Raw genomic sequence first — 14,865 nt, forward strand, 5'->3', positions numbered from 1 at the left:
TCCGAATAACATGTATCAGAAGTGACTATTTAAAAGAAGCAGAGCTTCTTGTTTGTCTCCTACTGAGCTTTTTGTCTGAGCTCCTACCCTTGAATGCTATAATTACACAGCTCTGGTCTGCCTCGGTCTACTTCAAGCACTTTTCCACTATATGGGTCCATGAGAATAGAATTCTTGACAAGAAGAGTAAGATTTGTTAAATGCTGCCCAGTGATCCGTTTTTCCATCTTGTTTGTTAATGCAAAACTAAACATTTTCAGATTTTCTAACTTGTAACTTTTAGAAAATTGTGTCTGTTCATTAGACTCTGAAAAATAATTACCAAGTTGTCTCCTAGAGTTGCATTGCATGACAACACACAGGGTTGGGTTTTTTTGCCACTGAATAAATACCTGAACAAACTCCTCCTTTAATAAACACTTTATATTGCTTACAAATTCTGTTAATCTAAACTATTTCCTTTGTTCAGTTTTAAACAGCCTGGTTCTCTTTGCTGTGTTTGTTTTAAGGCATTTGAAGTGGATGATGGGATCCAGAGCTGGGTGCTTTGTTGTCCTACACATTTTTAAGTATTACAGTTGAAATTTTCGAGAATAGACTTATATTTGCAATATGCTAAACATATAAAGCTAGATTCCCAGGAATAAAATATTGAATTTACCTTAGCAAAAATTTTATGGAATATAAATGATACTGTGATCTGTATTTGCCAAAGAAAAAGCTATTATTGTAAAAAAATGTAGCCTGTGTTCCAGAGGAATTTTATACAAAATGTGAATGGAGAAAGCCAAGAGAAAGTTTGATATTTTATTGTTGCAAACAGCTCAAGAAAATTGCCCCCAGCCAAATACTTACTGAAGAAATTCAGTACACCTTCCATTTTTATACTTCAGGGACATTTAAGTACCTGAAATAACTGTCAGTTAATTATTCCAATAAATATCAATACTAAGTATCAGTATACTGTAGATCCCATTTTTTCAAATAGGAGAAAGAGAAATTACAGCAGTTTAAAACATTTTTTTCAGTGATGAAGCAATAACAGCTGGGGGCAGTCTTGGACAAAAATCTCTTTCGTGTATGAACAAACCTGTATCTTTCTCGTTTCTGTGTATCCAAATTCGAGTACTGTGTCTGCTAAAGAAAACCAACACTTTAATAGTCCTCATGCTTTGATCTACATTGTAAGAGTCGTTAAATGATGAGCTGTAAAGACCGGTATTTCTCAGCTTCTGTGCAGAAGGGTTCCGTTCATCCACAGCCAACTCACAGAAAGCTCCTCTGGGCAGAAGAAGGTGCTACCATGGGATGGGTTGCACTGCTGCTCAGATTACTGCTAAAGTTGTATGTGTGACTGTTGTCACTGAGCTGTCCCTAAGACTGAGATGGCCATTCGCTGTCTCAAGATTTGCCAAGAATTGTTGGGATAAAGAGAAGAAGGAGGGAAAGTTTGTTTCTGCTCTGCATGTGTTGCAGAACTAGCTCTCTGGGTCACATATATACACATACAGTGCTTGGACACTTTCCACTGAATGTGATTTAAGTGTCTTAAACATAAAGCCAAAAATAAGAGGAAATTACACAGGAGGAAAGCAAGTTTATATGCTAGCCTTAAAAAAATAGCTAGCAGTAATTATGCTCCAAAGCATAATCTGATCTGATGACTTAAAGAATTATAGGGTATTGTGACCAAGACTGTGAAAGCTGAAAAAAGGAGAGGCAACAGTCTACAACCACAAAAAGCAGATAACATCTCAGAAACTTTTGGGTTAGCCTTTTTATTTTTTCCTCTCATTCTCAACACTCAGATACTGTAATTCACGCAGCTGTGCAAGTTTTTGCAACATCTGGGTCTTGCACTGAACATCACCTCAATTCATGTTCTTCACAAAACCCAGGTAAAAGTAGGATATTCAGCAACAGTCCATCCATGATGCTACTCTGTTTTCAAGTATTTGTTTATTAAACTGTAGTCACTGACTTTTCATCTTTGGCTTTTTTACGAAGTACTGTAATCTTCATGTCATCTTTTCTTTTTTCTTTTCTTTTTTCTTTTCTTTTTCCTTTAGATTATCACTGTTTGGATCCTTTCGTAACCTTTAATTTACTGGTGGTATTCATCATAAATGCTAGTTTAAATGTTCTTGTAATGCTGGCACTTGCCACAGTAATGTTATCTTGCGGTTCACAGAAAAAAGCTTGTCCGTGGCCTGTTTTATTAATAATTAGCACAATGCTTAAATCAGATTACCACAGGGTCCTGAGGAAAATAAAGCCTTGAAGACTGCAGTGTTTCTTACAGCTCATTCTTCAGAGATATGGGTATAACAGTAGATGTTCTTCACTATCTAGCACAAACATAATCTCTGTCTCAAGGTTTGGAGTCTTGGAAGAACAAGCAAAACGTGCTTTAGGCCATTGGGCATTTCACAGTGTTTATAATAATTATAATAATGATAATAACAATAATTCAGTACCCGAAAAGGAGTTACTAGTGTTTGGTACCTCAGCCAATCTGTCCCTTCAAATATTAGCAAGGTTTGAGTTGGAGAATTAGTCCTTAAGATCTGGAAGCTCTGAATGCTTTTGCACTGAGAAGCAACCATGTGAGTCTTTGTAGTAACAAACTGTATCTTTGTATTGCTTCTGCATGCGTGGGTTCGTTAGAGCTAATATTAGCATGTGTAAGAGACTGAATATACAGACAATTAGCAGATTAATTAAATCAAAATGGATCACAATCCTATTGTATCCTGTTCTATTCTTTTTTCCTCATGCCAGCCAAAGGAATAACTTGCCTCCCTGTCTCCCATTTAGCACAAGTAACTCTCCATGGGGAAGTCAGACTATTCTTTGACTGACATTAATCTTAGGGAAGCTCCCCCTCTCACCTTCCCTGCTCTCCACCACAGTTCAGGCTGCCAGCCTGGAGAGCCTGGGAAGCTGCATAGGAGGAGAATTGGGTTTTGGGGCAATGAGCCTTCCTTAGTAAAATAATCCTTCACTGGACCTAAGATATGCAAACTGTAGGAGTCTACAGTGAGGACTTGAATCTATGAAATTATAAAAGCAACATGTCTGTGATTTTGCTGTATTCCATCAAAATCAAGAGCGAAACTCACTGGTAGGGAAGAGGGAGGATGGGATCTGCTTATTTCAGAGAGTTCTAAGCACCTTTGAAATTCAATAGGCTTCAGGCTCGGCTCTCACACAGAGCAGCTCTCCCTGAGCAGTTCTCCACCAGGTCATGCAGAGCCATCCAGATATCTGTCCATGAGCTGCTTCTGTACTATGACGGTAAAGGAGGAACAGGCAGTAACAATGCACTTTGTTACCGATATCAACTATTAAGCATAGAGATACATTTCCTAAAGTCATGTTTCTGTCCTCTTCTATAGTCTAAGGTTCATTTTCTTTGCATATCTGATGATAATCTAAAAAAGCTTGTGTAGTTATTGCCTTGCACTCTAAATAAATAAATAAATAAATAAATAAATAAATAAAACTTTTTTTTAAAAAAAAGGGAGAGAAATAATAATAGAATTATAGAATCATAGAATGCTAGGGATTGGAAGGGACCTTGAAAGATCATCCAGTCCAATCCCCCTGATGGAGCAGGAACACCCAGATGAGGTTACACAGGAATGAGTCCAGGTGGGTTTTGAATGTCTCCAGAGTAAGAGACTCCACAACTCCATAACTATGAAAAGTCAAGAACAGCTTTGTTTCTTCAGTGTGCTACATTCTCCATATATATTTTATTTTCAAAAAATTCCATCCATGGTCTTCTGCCATGTTCAGGAAGTATTATGACCACAAGACATGGCAAGTAAGTTCAGATTACTATGTACATTCTATTCATTTTCAGAAAATAATTCTTATAAAACTCGTTAAGTATTTCATGCTAGATAAAATTTTCTGAACAGAGGAACAAACAGATGAACACCATAAGACTGTAGTGCCATGACTCATTTCTGGGTTCACAGGATTAGGTGAGAGCCACACTTAAAGCAACTCATTAAAATAAGTGCCTGAACAAGACTTGGTGCTTTAGTGATGCTGAATAATCACATTGTAGATCAGTGGAACAGCATAATTCTGTATTGGGAATAGTCACAATGAGAGTCCACTCTCTTTTTTGTTGTCTTTTTTTTCTAGAGTGATTTAGAGAATCCGTGCTTCTCACCTTGAATAATATTTCATATTAAACCAAGACTGCATTTGGTGGGCAAGTCCAGTTCAGATTTACAAAATAGTTTCCTAAATGTGGGTTGTCTTTTATCTTTCTGCTGTTAAAATCAACCTGCCAATAAAAGGCCAGACTGTTATTTTGCTTCTATTCTTACAATCAAGTGTCATTTTTGCACAGTTAAGGGAATTATTCCTAATTTTCAAGTGGATAAATAAAATAGAAGCTCACCATAAATACTTATATTCATTACTGCCATTTGCCTAACTGCGTTCTCAAAGAATTTTCAACACTGTTAAACTAGTGTTAATTTTCTTGGCTTTGCCTAGCAAGCATGTAAGATTTATAGGGCTTTCTGTATGTGATTAATGTCAGTGATAAAATTAGAATTATTGATGGACATAAAATTAAACATTTGAACTCTTCGTAACTCCCACTCCTTTCATGTGAGTGAAACCCACATTTTACAGTTGTCACAGTCCAAAAGGTGTTAGCCTGTCATATTTACTTACAAATTCCAGCTTATTTTACTAAAAATATTATATGGTCTGTAGCAATACTCATTATTTAGCTATGATGTTATTCCACTGAAAAGCCTGTGGGCTTCCCAACGCTTGCTTTTCAGCGACAGGCAGGAATGTGCTGGACAAATCAAGCCCTGAACTGAATGTGCTATTGAGGGTGTTTTGTACGACCGGGTTCTCTATGAACAGCAGACTGTTTTTGCGGCTTTGCTTGGGTAAACGTGGCTCTGGTGTGGGCCTGGTTGCACAAGTGTCCTGACTTTTGGTCTCCACATCCTCCGACACGCTGCTGTGCTGGGTTGTGGTGCAGCCCCCGGGATGAGGGCCTCATCCAGCCCCAAACATGCTCAGCTGGCAGCTGCCAACTCTAGAGCTTCCCTTGGAGGAAGGAGAGCTTGGAGAAGAGCTTGGAGAGGACTGTGGAGCTTGGAGAAGGGCCTGGAGAGGACCATGGAGCTTGGAGAGTACTGTAGAGCTTGGAGAGGACCGTGGAGCTGAGGAACTCACAGGTTGACTGCACATGATGGGCACCTGGCACGTTGGTGTTGAGAGCTTGTGTTGTGGTTTAACCCAAGCTAGCAATACAACCACGATAGCTGCTCACTCACCCCTCTCCCCATCCCCCAAATAGGGGGGAGAATTGAAAGGGAAGGGAGAAACTTGGATTGAGTTTAATAATAACACAGCTTAATAATAAATACTAATACAGTCATATACATATATATATATATATAACAGAAATAGAATATAAAATAAAAGATACTCAATGCCATTCCTCATGAACTCCATCCACACCAAGCAGCCAGTCCCAGGAAACAGCACCTTGTCCCAACAGCTGATCCTGGAGAGAGGAAAGAGGAAAAAGGAAAAAGGCCCAGAGGCCTCTGCAAATGGCAAAAGGCTGAACTAATGAAAGTCCCGAAAAGAACTCCCCCAGCTCCAACAAGAAGAGCAAAGAAGCGAGAGACAGAGGCTGGAAGATCCCAACTCTCCTTAAATCTGAAGCATGACACTAATGGGATGGAAGACTCTTATTGATCAGTCTGGGTGTCAGTCAAGCTCTGCCCCATCCATGCCCCCATTTCTTGATGCCTCACACCTGTGAGGGTAACACCACGCTGTTACCTCTTGTTCTCAAACTAAGTCCAAATAATGACTGTACTAGCTTTGAAAAAGAAAGGTTTCTAACTGCATGAAGAAAGTTAACTCATTTTCAGTCAAACCAGCACAGTCTGCTAAAACTGAACATAAAGCATTGCAAATAACTAATTTACAGCTATGAAAGTTTCAAAATACATAAAGAGTAATATTTTTCTACAGCTACAGAGCACCTGGGTTGTGGTCAATACAGGGGACTGCTCTCTCTCTGCATTAGAGGATGTGTGCCTGGCTTGCCCTCTGAAGACCATGGAGTGGAAGGGTTGTCCAGCAGGCAGTGGCCAAGGTCTTGAAGGAGCAATTTGGAACTCTGCTTCTCCACAGGCTCCCTGGATGACTTTAGGTACCCAGGTTGCCTATGTGGGTTTTACCTTCTCTACTGCAAATCTACAAGCTCATCTGGTGACACTTGGAGAACGGTGGGTGTGGGAGTGGGAGGCCTGAGGCTGTGCTACAGGTTGTAAAACCCATTGAACATGAAGGGGTATAAGCCAGCCAGTAGGGCATACAGTCGCAGCACTTCAAGCAACTTCTGGTGAAATCTTTAGTGCTGATGGCCCTCTAAACACCTGCGTGGGTTAACAGGTATTTTTGATAAACACTTTTTCTACATCAGAACTTAAATTCTCTATAAATTTCACTTCCAATTCCTGATTTCCTCTTCTGCTCAGTCCCCTTTCTGCTACAGGGGGTGAGCAGAAGCTACTCCTGACCAAGGGCTGAGATGTCAAACACTGAGATATGTGACTGACTGTGGTGCAAGGGACATAGCAAGGAGAGCCATCACTGAAGCACATGGGAGGTATATAAATACTTCAGGACACCTGGCAGCTAAAATACCTGTCATATGCAAGCAGTGGAATAAAATTCAGGTTTAAGTGGAAATACTCAGCTTCTGTGGCTTATCTCCTCACCTGCCATGGCTGCAGTAGCTGCTACTCCTTCTTATGATCTCATTTCCTAGCGGGAGCCAGTAGCTGCCTAGTTGTGACCCCTTGGGTGAAACTAGAATCACAGAATCATAGTGTGTCCTCAGTTGGAAGAGACCCACAAGGTTCATCGAGTCCAACTCCTGTCCCTGCATATGATAACCCTACAGTTCATACCATGTGTCTGAGGGCATTGTCCAGTCTCTTCTTGAACACTGTCAGGCTTGGGGCTGTGACACCTCCCTGGGGAGCCTGTTCCAGTGCTCCAGCACCCTCTGGGTGAAGAACCTTTTCCTAATGTCCAATCTAAACCTTCCCTGACACATCTTCCTGACATTCCCTCAGGATCTGTCATTGGTCACTAAAGAGAAGAGATCAGTGCCTGTCCCTCCTCCCCTTGTGAGGAAGCTGTAGTACTTTTCAAGACAACTTAAAAAGAGTAACACCCAAAAAGCAGGAAGAGTCTGCAGAAACATACAGAGAGTAATTATGTATGATCATTTATATATACAGATTACAGCTCAGTTGACAAATGCCTCTGGTCCCCTTGGTCCGTGACAGACAACTTGGAAACAGAGCTGTCCTTGGGTGAGAGGCCACTTTGCACCTTGACAAAAAGCGTAAGAGGACAGGAAAAGGAGGCACATTTCTTGGGACATTTAATAATAGCACATCATCACAGTCAGGTCTGCATGATACAATTGTGCAATGACTTCTCAGAGAATTGGCTGGATAGCCAGGAAGTTCTTTCCCATCAACAGCATTAATTGAATATACAACTGGGTAACTCCAATAAAATTATCAGCAGTAAGACAATTGAATTAGCTGATACTAAGTGGTGGTTATTAGCGATGTCATTCAGTTGCTCACAAATATGTGTCTAGTGTCATTTGAAGTATCCTACAGTATTTAAGACATCCTCTAGGACTAAGCCTCTAGATGTGATTTTGAGGGGACATGGACTTCCCCATAGATCCTCTCTGCCCCATAGGAATGTCTCAAATACCCTAAAGCAGAGGCGTCAAACTCATTTTCATCGGGTGCCACATCTCCCACATTTATAGTCCTAAAATTACATTTGACCCTTTGAAGGCAACTGCGAGGCTGATGTGCCCCCCGGTGAAAATGAGTTTGACATCCCTGCCCTAAAGCATCTTCAATGGCACTCGCATTTATGTGTGTGCAACAGAACCAGGCTGCTGGTTTCTGAGTTCAGATTCCAATTAGATAAGTAGAAGTAGATGCCATCACCCTGCTGTGATGCTTTTTTTCAGATTATCTGCGGACGGGGGAAAAAAGCACTGCATTAGCATGTGTGCCAAAGGCCGTCTTTGCAATTACAAGCCCATTGTTAGGAGTTAATCATGATAACTACTGGAAAAGGGTATCTTCAAAGAGCCTTTAAAACGCGGACAGTTTGACCCTCATTATAAAACTTTTCTTCCTGTATTAATGTGGCTTCCTGAAATTCTGCACATTAAGACAGCATTGTCTCGTGTTTTTTTGCAAAAGAAACAATAATCAGTGAGAGTTAAGGTATATGTTTTCTGTGCCTTCATCTTCCATGTACAATTTCCAGCTGCACCAGAAGATTTTTTCTCTTTGACTATGTAGGAGATGACATCAAGGGGATTTATATTTAAATGGTCTCTGGAACGGAATACTGATGCTGCTGTAAGGAAGGTGAATCAATAACCCTCGGAAAATAATCTCTTAAAAGAATTAACAGTAACACAATTATGCAGATACACGTACAGCAGGGAAAGAAACAAAATTTAAACAATGTAATTCTTACCTTATAATGAAAATTGAACGTTTAAGAGGGTAAGTCAGCATCCTTTTGTAAATGCTTATTTTAAGCATATATTGTAACATGATTTGCCTGCTGGAGTATAATAGAAAATGAAATGTTGAATTTTTTAAATATTTAACAGGATGTTGTTGATTCTGTGAAAACAAACAAAGCACATAGAGTCCCAAACTGCAGTGACAAACAAAGGGGTGAAGTAAGTTTTCTTCAGAATGCAGTTGAGCTGACAATGCTCATGAAACAAAACAGGCAACAGGAAAATGTAACATTAAGATCTGGAATGCTGTCATGTTTCTTCTTTTCCAAGTTAACCCATAAAAGCTAGTGGGTTCTGTGTGCAATATTTAAATGAGTTTTAATAAAATAATATCTTGTTTCTAGAACTACTTTGCAGGTAAAACGGGAATGTTAAGGCAGTTTGAGAACAGAAATTACATGGAGTCCTGATCCTGCAAACGACTAAGCACTTCTTCCGAGTGCAATCACTTAATATTTCCCAGGCTTTGCTCAACATCATGCGTAATTAAGCTTTTGCTAGTAAACATGAAGGGCTAGCGTTAGCCCCATTGCTGGACATCGTTGACAAGTTGTTCAGTGAAGCCTCCTTATCTGCATGTGTATTTATTTTTAGCTGATACCTGCAGTGCTTGCACATATATAGAAATATTTTATAAAGACTTTAGAAACTGAAGATATTAAAAAAGGTTTTAATTACTTCATAATGTAAATGAAGATTGTTTCTTTAAAGGAAATGTTTTGTTCGTTACATTTTAAACAAATATTTCACAAACAAACGTGTATCTTTCCTATGCTCTTATCTAGTGCATTTTATGCTTGAATGTTCTTAGTTGCAAAAGCATTAATTATGACTTTGTTCTTATTTAGAAAATAGAGTCAAGAACATAAATCGCAAATTTAGTCATAAAACATACAACATTTTTCTCTTCTGTGATACTATTAAGAAACATAACGGGACAGAACCTTTCCATGCTACACCCTGTCACTGCACCTGCCCGATGGATGCTATTCTGGTTTCTACATTCATTTTATTTCTAATTTAAAATCATCAACAAGAATTTTAAAACAACAGCCAGTTCTCCTGTTTTCCTGAAACCTTGAGCTTGATTAATAAGCATTCCTAATTTACGAAAAGCTAATGATGATGATCATGAAAAAGAGTCACTCAAAACCAGACTAGTAGAAATGACAAAGCAAGCAAGGCCATCACCACCTTCAGGAACCAATTTTTGAGTTGGAAGCAGAAAGTATGACCATTGTTAACTTTGCGGCAAAAGAAGCAGAAGAATAGGGAAGAAAACAAAACATACCCATAAATCATCGGTAGAGGCAAACAGTTTGGTGGGCACAGACTGTCCTTTACACCAGCGTTCCCCAGCTGGCCTGGCTGGGTGTGTGCAGCAGGAGCAGTGGGATATGTTCAGCTGCTCAGGCACCATGGAGGGACCTCTCTGAAGTGGCCTGCAGACCACGTACAATAATCTAGAGACCATTTTGTAGAGGTCTCTGGGTGGAATTACCTTAGGAACAGAAGCAAGAAGCTGCATGTAAAAAGAAGATAATTTTCTATGGCTGTAATCACCTTCAAATTGGAAAATAAATGTGAATTATTTTTTGACAAGGCCATACAAAAGCCAGTAGGCAACTGTTGTGCTCTAAGTTCAGCAGGAGCTACTGTGACATGGGATGGGAAAGCTATGTGAGCATGGTAGCATTTCTGTATAAGAGGCAATACAACAATTTGTGCTACCTAGTGTACAGTGCCTGCTTCAAACATGTGCTCTCGAAGCCAAGCATTTAATTTTGAGTGCGTGCTTATGTACCCTGGATTTCAGCAGTACTGGAAATTCCCAGCTCCCATAGACAATGTGAGAATGGATACCTGTGTGCACAAGCACAGGCATGTCGCAAGAAGTGCCAGAGGCCACGGCTGCATTGCAAAGAGCAAGTTTTATTTTAGTTACCGCTCTACTGGGGGATCTCCGAAGCCGCACCTGAGCTCCCATGCAGAGGTGACACCAGCAGGGACACAAGCGCTGATAAGCTCAGCCCTGCTGGAAGATCACTGGGCCTGCTGAGCTCACCTGTATTTCAAGGCTTCAGGCAGGCACAGCCTTTCACTCTTTCTCACAACAAAGCAGGAATCTCAGACACAGTGATAAGATGCCTTGGAGTTTCACACAGGCCTATGTTATCTAACACAGAGGTTCTACTCATCAAGCACACAAGGTCAATAAAACAATTAGTGTGATGTATGTGCTTTTTCTACAGACAGCTGCACGTCACTTGAGCGTATTTACGTTTAACCAACTTCTGTCGCGGTTGAGACGGACAAACGACATGGACCAAGTTCTTTCAAGATGAAAGTAATAGGTGCCATTTATTGTTACAAGTGCATTTTTATACAATTCTACCAGTTCATGTGTCTTTTCACTATTGGTTACAAGTTACAGCACTAATATCTCATTGGTTAATTTTGCTGTCATCCATGTTATTCTTCTATCCCCTTCTGTCTCACGGGTATATCTCTCCTTTCTCACGGGTACAAGTCCGTACCTCCAGATACTCCTTTACTCCCTTCCTTCTCAAGGGTAAACCTTAATATCTTCAAGGCTGATTTCTACCCCCATATTTTCTGTCAAGGACTCCGCAGACCCACTGCACTTTCCCACAATTCCCCCTTTTTTTATTTATGCTAAAAAGGCTGCCCTCATTGTCCGCTGCAGGGCCCTTTGCAGCAGAAAAATCATGCATGGCAACATTAGTAACACAACCACAACAATCATCAAAATGATCAGTCCTGTTTTCACTACTGATAACAACCATCCTAAAAACCCTCAACCACTAAGCAATTTATTTAACAAATCTCATCAAAATCTTCACACCCATGTCCTTGAGCTAATAACAAAAATCTATTGTGGCTCTACTCTACCGTGTGGCATGTCTTACAGAATCTACATCTAACAAAAGTCCACTTAAAGCCTTTGAAGTTCTGTTACTTTGCTTAACTAGCCAGTATCCTAATTTTCTAAAATATTTAACACTTTTAGCTGTGCCAACACCAGATACAAGAGATCCTAAAACTCTTAACCTTGATCCCCCTACATTATCATCACATTTTGACTCATATACATGCAAAAAGTGTTTTTCTTGTCTTGCTCTTCTGTGATCTATTATCATAGATACATTGGGCGTTAAGAGAGTTAATAGTCCCAAAATACACAGTCCTCAACAGCATTAGAAGAAATTCCTGGTCAGGCTCTATCTCCATAGATCAAGAATACACAATACAGGAGGTTTTGGGGTCGCTGTCCCACATTATCAATGACATTCCTTGGATTCTTCTGTGAGGCATTACACCATCGAGTTTCATTTCTATAGTCACCAATGGTAGCATTAACATTTTGCAGTCTTATCCATTCATGCTTTAGCATATTGTCCTGGCACTTTTCACAAACCAGCTGGATACAAGCATCCATGGGCATAGATCCCAGCAATTCTAGTTCCTGTGGTTCAATGTCTATTTCCGGGAGACAGTTAATCCAAAGTGCCATGTTAGTATTTTTGTTGCAATGCCTTTGCACCGACCACTATTTTGAAACAATTGTGTGATGCTGCTGTATTCATCAAGGGGGATGCCAACCAAGCACGTGTGGAACGGGTTTTCCGGAGATGCCATAGCTAGGCATATGGAGTCCTGGTCAGTCATGTTGGCTAAAGTACTCCACATGTTAGTCTTTTTCTGTGCGGGCATCCAAAACACAGCAGCTGCAACAATCATTGTCAGGAAGATAACACAGGTTTCACGTTTTGTGCCAGCAGCCATTGCGGCCCTTGATCTGTAAAGACACAAGCATAACCTCTCCCCCAGGTTATCAATTGCTGTGGCCTTTTCCATTGATCAGTGATTTGACCATAACTAATGTAGGTTTTTTCTGATTTAGCATGGTTTTGGGTCACACTTGCAAAGTATTTCATCACATACAATGCTTTTGACAATTGGCTTTGTGGTGTTTTCCCTACGTCTCCCCCCTTTTTGTTTTAAAAAGGAACAAAACCAAAAACAAAAAACACAGTTCAGAATCAGATACGTGCATTGGACCTTGACTACGTACTCAGAATCACAAATCAAATTTAGAGGTTACTCCTTTAAAAAGTTCTAAATAATGTAAAGCTGTGCCAAGTTCTGCTCATTGGGTTGAACCTTCAATAATTTTCACAGAATGATGCCAATTGTTATCTTCACGCCAGACCACTACAGCTTTATGAGAGTTCCCAGAACCATCAACAAATACTTTGCAAGTATGTAGGATCAGACCAAATACAAGTATGGCCTATGACCTGATGTTAAAGACTTGCAGGTTCTGCAGCAATTTACATTTTACATTTAGGCATGCCAAAAGCTGTGCTGTTAAGAAAACCAGCTAGTGCAATTTATAAAGACATAGATTACAAAAAAAAAATCAAAATTAAATTTCACAAATGGTACATATATGACAAAAGGATCATGGCCTATTGAAACTTAAGTTCATTCCCTGCTTTTCTTGATCAGAGTAAAAAGCAGTTTATCAGTCTGCTAGCAATCTCATCATACTGTCCCCAATAGCCACAGGTTGTTTCTGTGTTGTAGCTATAAATAGACAAATCTGCAAGTCCAATCGAATGCAGTCAGCCTGTAAGGTTGTCATAAATTCATTCCTCAAAGTTTCCAACTCCATTTTGGCTGTCATATTTATTGGATATTGTTTTCCCTTACCAGATCGAAGTCCTGTTTCAGATCTATCAGGGTAGTATTTGCTTTATCGAAACATTGGCTGTTAATACTAGTGGAGATACAGCATTTGAAATTTCCTTGGAGATTTCTCACTTGCAGCAAGCAGATCTGCTCCATCCAAGCAGCTTCTTGTAGGCCATGCAACTAAACAGAATTCTCAGAAAATGTTATTTGAGCTTACAATTTACTTAACAAATCTTAACCTAAGAGAGGTATAGGAGTTTCTAACAGCTATAAGAATTCATGTATTTAAACTTTGTTCCAAATTTGGCATTCCATTAGTCTCAAAAAATGGCCTTTCTTTCGTTGTTTCTCATGACCTCAAAAACTAGCATGGTGAATTTACTAAGAAGTCACTTACAACTAATTACCACAGAATAAGTCTATTAACAAATTTTTGGTTTAATTTTCCAGTTTCATTAGAACTATGGATCCACTGGTGATGCCTTTAAATTTCACCCTCTGACTCCTTCATGCAGTATTACAGCTCTCTAGCAGTAACATTGCTTGAGGGAGGGGCGCGGGGGGGAATAAGACTTCCCTCTCGCCCCCATCTGAGATGGCAAGATGTCCAGCCCAGCATGAAAACACATCAGTTCGAACTCCACATTAAACTGATCTGGCTCCACTCCACACGCAAATCAGTACCAGTCTGACCCAGAGAAGCACTGAACACTGTGACCCCCCAAAGCTGACCAGTGTGAAAAGACTGACTTCAGCAAGGAGGTAAAGTTATGAGCTCTTTTCCCCAGATGTGCCAAAACCTAGGAAACAAGACAGAAGCAAAAATAAACAACACCAACAACCCCTGATTCAAAGCCGAAAAACAACACAGTGCCACAACAAAAATGAATGACAATACTTCAGGGAAAAAAAAAGGGACAGAGCGGGGGGAGCAAAGCCCCCCTTTCTCTGCTTAGCAGTGGGAAAACAGTTTTTTTTTTTCCTTTCTTCTTCTTTCTCTTCTCGCCGCAGTTCAGATATAGTCAAGGCCATGCAGCTGGTATAATCACTGGTACAAAGTGGGAGGCTCTGGCAAACTCCTCAGTTACGATGAGCTGCACACAGGCCTGGGATATTTTGCTCTTTTGTTTTCCCATTTCATTCCAGCCGTAATACACTTTATATGCAGTTTCAAGTAGCTCAGCAATAGTTACATTCCTTAGCTCCATTTACCTTTTACAATTTAGAGATGTCAAAAAAAAACAGTATAAACCAGTATAATAAACATCAATCCATTATTCTATTTTCCTAAATCTAAATCAGTTAATATTCTAGCAACTGTTAAATACAACCTCTTCTAAATTCACAGCTATCATAGCATTTTAACAATTCAAATGCTTTTCTAACAATATAAGCAATCATTCTAATGTGTAAGGATGCATCCTAAGGGGAGGCAAGGTGGAATTTTAGCAATTTTAGCAGTGGAACCGGTTCCCGTTTTGTAATTATCTCCCAAACAA

Source organism: Streptopelia decaocto (genome assembly GCF_964273445.1).
Source record: "Streptopelia decaocto genome assembly, chromosome: 2".
In the NCBI taxonomy this organism is placed as follows: Eukaryota; Metazoa; Chordata; class Aves; order Columbiformes; family Columbidae; genus Streptopelia; species Streptopelia decaocto.